Below are 6,691 nucleotides of genomic sequence, written 5' to 3'. Positions count from 1 at the left end.
GCAGAAAAATTCAAATCTGTTTTAGTGATGCCTCCTCTGGTTCTATTTGTTTAAACTGTTTGGACTATCCTTGGTCTTTTGTACTTTATATGAAAATTGAAATCGATTTTTCCCTCTGTGTTAAGAATGACCCTGGAATTTTGGTTGTGATGGGGGTGAATCTGTACGTTGCTCTTTGTAGGATGGCCACATTTACAAGATTACTTTTTCTAACCCACAAGCATGGGAGGTCTTTCCATGTCTAGTGCCTTCCTCATTTTTCCCACTGGTGTTTAAAGTTTTTGTTGTAGAAGTCTTTCATTTCCATCACTAAGTTTATTCCAACTATTTTTTATAGGGAGTGAGGGGTGATTATCGTGAATGAGACTGTTTCCCTGACTTCTATTTCAGATGTTTGTCGCTGATATATAGTAAGGCTGCTGGTTTGTTGTGCTAATTTTTTTGTTTTTGTTTTTTCAGACAGTTTCTCAGTGTAGTTTTGGTGCCTGTCCTGGACTAGCTCTGTAGACCAGGCTGGCCTCGAACTCACAGAGATCCACCCGCCTCTGCCTCCCGAGTGCTGGGATAAAAGGTTTGCGCCACCACTGCTGTTTGGCTGTTATGCTGATTTTATTTACTGCCTTTTTTTGGGAGTGTTTATTAACTCTAAGAGATTTTTTGTGGACTCTTTATGGTTTATATCATCTTTCTATTCATCCCTTTTCATGCCCTATATGTGAACCTGATCACAAAACAACACACACACACACACACACACACACACACACACACACACACACACACACTATTTGAGGTCATTTCTGGTTATTTACCTAGTCTGCTTTTCTGTGATGTTTTCTTCCATACTCTGGACTTATGGAGCCATGTTTCATCTCCTTGCTAACCTTGCCTCCTGTACATCCTGCCCCAGTTTAGCCCTCTGAGGTCTGTTCGTGTGAGCCAGATCCCACCTATCACCTCCCATCTCACCATTCTGAAAGGCACCTGGGCAGCATCATAGTAGCTGGTGAAGGCATAGACTCCACAATACTCTGTTTGATCAGTGACCCTGCCAGGCACAGGAGCCCAGAAATATCGGCAAAGAAGGTATGGAAGATGTGCTGGCAATATGGTAGCTGAAATGTTGGCTTGTATGATCTTGGGAGGAAAACTAAGATTTGTGTTTTGTAATTCCAAGGTGTATTAGTCATGTTCTTTAGAGGAACAGAATTGATGGGATTGGCATATGTAAATATATGTGTATATATATATATATATATATATATATATATATATATATATATATATGAATGTATTGTCTGTTTATGTTAGCATAATAACAACAGCTGAATCTCAACGGAGAGGTTGAAAGCCCGGAAGTTGCTTGGTTCAGAAGGTTGACAACCTCAGTCTGGTGTGGAAAACCTGAAAGGTTCCTGAAGAGCCACTGGTCCTTAGTTGAGGTTGGAAGCCTGGAAATGCTGGTTCTGGTATCAGCAGATGAATCAGCAGCATCAACAACAAGGTAAACTGATTCATCATAAAGAGGGATGGCCAAGTGAACAAAGGGATGGTAATCACTCCCTCTCTCATATCCATTTTTATCTAGAGTGCTACCTGAAGGCGCCACCCACGTCCAGGGATAGGTCTTCCCTCATCAATTACAGCAATCAGGCCATTCTTCAGGTGAGGATTCCTACTCAGGTGATTCTGATTTGTGACAAGTGGCCATTGACACCAACGGTCACCCAAGGCATGTCCAAGCATTCACAGTCTCAGCAGACAACCTAAGCTTCTGCAGTGTCCTTGCATCTACAAGAGGGAAGGCCGTCTGAGGAGGCAGAGACTTCGAGTAGGGTCTGAACTCTACTCTCATCTCTTCAGCCGTGACCATGTACCAGGTTCTTTTCTTAGTGCTGTGACCAAATAGCAGACAGGAAGCAGCTTAGTGGAAGACCGACCTCTTTTGGCTCGCTCATGGCTTGAGTGTCTACTTCACGTTGGTAGGGCAGGCTGATGGACAGGATCATGTTCCAATGACTTGTCTCATCCCAACCAAGAAGTGAAGAGAAATGCATGCAGGTGCTCAGCAGTCTGTCTCCTATCACTTCATCCTCAGGCCATGGGGTGCACCACCCTGCTCTGCCTCTTCCCTCCATTAGTCCTCTCTGAACCACTCCTGTAGACACATCCAAAGACGCGTCTCGGTCTCCTAGGTGATTCTAAGTCCTGCAAATCTAACAAAAAACATGAAGAACCACAGACAGGCCATGGTGGTCTTCTACAAAATGTCACACAGTTCCAAATCCTGAAGGTTCCTTTTAAGTCTGTCATCCTATGGCTCTTTGTTTCCTTTTCACAGTTAGGGGAAACGAAGCACATGGCTTTGGTGAAAAAGTCAAGGGCACTGTCTAGCATATTGGTCATATCAATTCTTTGAATCCCAGGCTTCAAATCCTTTATGACAGTAGTCATAAATCATAAATAATTCCAGGCTACTACTCCCAGATTTCTTAGAAGGATCAGAGCTCTGACATTCTTTGGCAGATGAAAAGAGAAATTCAATTATCTGGAGTGCAAAGAAAAAAAGGATATTCTGTCTTGTTGAAATCTTTCTGAAGGGAAGTAGCAGTTTCTCTTGCTTCAGTAAAAGCAAAGGACATGGCAATACCTTTCCCATTATCACGGCTCTGTTCTGCTTCAGGACTGAGATTTGGAATAGGAATGACCACGATTCCTCCAGTGTCATTTACTCTGCTGGCCCGAATGCCTGCTGTGTTAGGTACACATGCACAGTCATTTCATTTTCATTGATTATATTTGTGGGCTCCACCAACCACTTAGCATTCACATCTTTTTCATAAAAGCAGATGGGAATAAGAAGTTTCAGATATCTTTGCTGGGGGTAGTGGTAATAGTCTATTTTGTTGGGCTGACCAATGAAGGCTAAGATGTTTAAAGAATTCAGAAACAGAGTGTTTGCTCTATGTTCAGAGGCTCAAAGCCTACAGTTGTTGTTCAATACAGTTGCTCAGAAACAAGTGTCTCCAGCCAGCCCCGCCCTGTGTCTGATCAGCTTCTTTCCAAGTCACTTCCCCATCAGTGACCATGTTTTGGGTTTTTGTTGTTTATGTTTGTGTGTGAATGTGAATGTGAATGTGAATGTGTGTGTGTGTGTGTATTTTGCATGCACAGATTTGTGTGGGGGAGCATATGTGCATATGTAGAGGCCAGAGGTTGACTTGAGGTGTGTTCCTCAGTTGCTCTAATAGTTTATTTCTTGAAACAGTCTCTCACTGATTTTGGAGCTCAGTAAGTGATTGGCTAACCAATGGCTCCAGAGAGCTCTTTTCCTGCCCCACCCCCCAGATCTGGGGTTCCAGATGTGTCCTGCCCTGCGTGGAGAATCCAAACTCAGGTCCTCATGCTTGTCTGGAAGTCATTTTATGGACCAAGCCATCACCCCAGCCCCTTCGTTCTGTTTAATTGAAAGTGGCATTTTGTTTTGGTGTGTGTGTGTGTGAGAGAGAGAGAGAGAGAGTCTGTGTGTGTGGTATATGTGTGTGTGTGTGTGAGAGAGAGAGAGAGAGTCTGTGTGCGTGTGTGTGTGTGTGTGTGTGTGTGTGTGTGTGTGTGTGAGAGAGAGAGAGAGAGAGAGTCTCTGTGTGTGGTGTGTGTGTGTGTGTGTGTGTGTGTGTGTGTGTGGTATATGTGTGTGTGTGAGAGAGAGAGAGAGAGAGTCTGTGTGCGTGTGTGTGTGTGTGTGTGTGTGTGTGTGTGTGTGTGAGAGAGAGAGAGAGAGAGAGAGAGAGACAGAGAGAGAGTCTCTGTGTGTGGTATGTGTGTGTGTGTGTGTGTGTGTGTGTGTGAGAGAGAGAGAGAGTCGTGTGTGTGTGTGTGTGTGTGTGTGTGTGTGTGTGTGTGTGTTCTTTTTTGTATGTTCTCATTGCGCAGTCTCAGCCCATGGCGAACTTGCTTTCCCATATTCAGGTAGAAACATATCCCCACCATGATCAGGGCTAATTTCCAAGGCAATGGAGATGAAAGAGAGCGAGAAAGATGGCAGGAAAAGAAGGGGAAGAGGGAGGGAGGGAGGGGAGGGAGGGAGTGAAGGAGGGAAGGGGAGGGAGGGGGAGAGGGAGGGAGGGGGAGGGGAAGGGAGGGGGAGAGGGAGGGAGGGGGAGAGGGAGGGAAGGAGGGAGCAGCCCTGCAGAGTCAGTCTGGACGAGCTTGTGCTTAGTGCATAAGTCAGAGAACAGAACTCTGACCTCAAGAGAGCCAGTGCGCCGACCCCACCCTCTTGCTGAGTGCCCCTCCCTGGGCCATGCAGGCTGTCAAGCAGTGAAGCTTATTTCACTTTCTGGGCTGATTTGGCTCAAGAGTCTCCTGTTTCCTGTGTAAAGGGTGTTCCAAACCTTCTTCCTGTCATGAATCTTACCAAACTGTGTGTCAGAAAAGAAAATGGGTTTTAAATCTAAACCACTTGCCGTTAATGATTCAGGGCTAAACAGTCTCGCTGATGGCCTTGGGCATGGAGGATTTTTGGTGCATGCTTGGTGAAACCATCGAGCTAAACCAATGGTCTTCACACCAGTCCAACCAACCAACCAACCAACCAACCAACCAACCAACCAACCAATGATAGCCTCCCACACACACTCTGTCACACCCCTGCCAAATGCAAAACATTCTCCTGGTGTCAAGTTCTTAACCTAGCCATGCCCTTCTGATTTCTATTTGTCTGTTTGTTTGACCAATTATTCTGAGAGCATCCTGGGCTCTGGTGTGCTGGTTGGCATCTTCACCTACAGTGAGAAGATGGGATCGCAACTCATTTATATATTATTTGCAATTATTGAACAAGTTTAAATGGAGAGAAGATTGATGCTAATAGGTAAGGTAAGGGTCTTACATTATTCCTGTGTTTCAGATGTTTACAGCACCCCTAAGCCATGTCTCTACAGGCGTTTCAAAAGGCATTCTTACTTTGGTCTGTTTATTAACTGGTAATTTTTTTTTTTTTTTTTGAGCTGAGGATTGAACCCAGGGCCTTGCACTTGCTAGGCAAGCACTCTACCACTGAGCTAAATCCCCAACCCAGTTTATTATTTTAATATGAGTTCTCTTAGGCGGCTGAGGCACATGCTGTACAGTGAGGCATTGGTGATGCTGATAGATGGTGCCTCTGATGTCATCTTAAGTAAACAAATCCATAACAACTTCTTTGAGACTTTCACATTTCTGTTTCTTACAGTATGGAAAATTTTAGGTGGAATTATCTGTCCATCTATAGCGCGCGCGCGCGCGCGCGCGCGCGCGCGTGTGTGTGTGTGTGTGTGTGTGTGTGTGTGTGTGTGTGTGTGTGTATAAAGGGGTAATGGAATACAGAATGCCATACATGCGTTATTCCCGATATGAATTAGTCTCTTTTATCTGAGTCTGACCAAAACAGATGTTGGCAGCCTTTCTACCCCAGCCCTCTAAGTCAGACTAAGACTATCAGTTCCGCTTAGAGAAGCTGTAGGGAAATGATTTAACTCTTTAAATAGACTCTTACTAATTTTTTCCTTGGTTCCTTTCATTATAAACTACAAACAAACAAAATTAGAAGGCAGCTCTATGAAACAATAAGGAAAAATAGCAATATTAAAAATACATCAAATATAACTCTAGAGGGAAGTGGATTTTTATTCAAGGACTTTTAACAATTCTCACACTTGAGAAGGCAGCTGAACATGTTCCCACCTTACAGTCAAGAAAATTAGCATAGAATACCAAAAGAGCTTTTGTGAAAAAAAAAAATCTGAGAAAGAGCATCTAAAGAGAGTGGTGGATGCATTTCGCTAGGATTCCCTTCCTTCCTACAGAAATCGGCCATATTAAAAAGACACTGGACCCTGGCACGGCAATAGTGGGCTTGTGACAGGATTCTGCAACAAAATGTAAATTAAAGGAGTGTGAGAAACAGAGAGACAGGAAAGAAAGGATCAAAGGGTGAGGAAGCAAGGGGGATTACTAGAAAAAATAGTTTAATAGACACATAGAATTCAAGAATTCATCCTAGAAAGAAACAACCTCATTTTAGATTTCAGATTCAAAATATCGCAAGTTAATAAATAAAGGCCTTAAACATTTAGTGTAGCATGTAAAGCAGGAAAGGCAGAAGAATCACTTTATAGAAGAGAGGTATTTTCACGTGGTTATCTTGAAATATCCTCACAATTGCTCAATAAAGTGGCATCTCCATCTTCTTATGTAGTGCCTGTGCCAGGGCACTTGTGCACTGGACTCCCAGGTAATTGGTTTGATGGAATTCCGCCTCTACTCACTCTAGCCCTCCCAGCCGCTTTTCTTATACAGGAAAATCCTGCTGCCATTCTGGCCCAAACCCTTCCAAAATCACCAACAACGGGTTTAACTAAAGACTTACTTGACCGTCATTTTTATTTTAAGGCACCTGGGAACATCCATACTCCATCCTGCCAGAGTGAAGGTTAAGATTTATGACCCTGGAACTATGTATGCCTCCTCCTTTGTATTGCCCTATTTAATCCTCTCAGCAGCCTGCAAGATAGGTAATATATATATTTTATCCCAGAATTTGGACCCTGAGGTTGTTACCTTGAACAACCAATAAAGGCAAAATCTGATATTTTTGTTCCAAAGCTTAAATACCTGACTTCAAACCCCAGCGCTGGTGTCTGGTGATCTC

This window comes from Onychomys torridus, chromosome 6, assembly GCF_903995425.1.
Source record: "Onychomys torridus chromosome 6, mOncTor1.1, whole genome shotgun sequence".
NCBI classification, from domain to species: domain Eukaryota; kingdom Metazoa; phylum Chordata; class Mammalia; order Rodentia; family Cricetidae; genus Onychomys; species Onychomys torridus.
Note: the sequence above shows the minus strand (reverse complement) of the source record.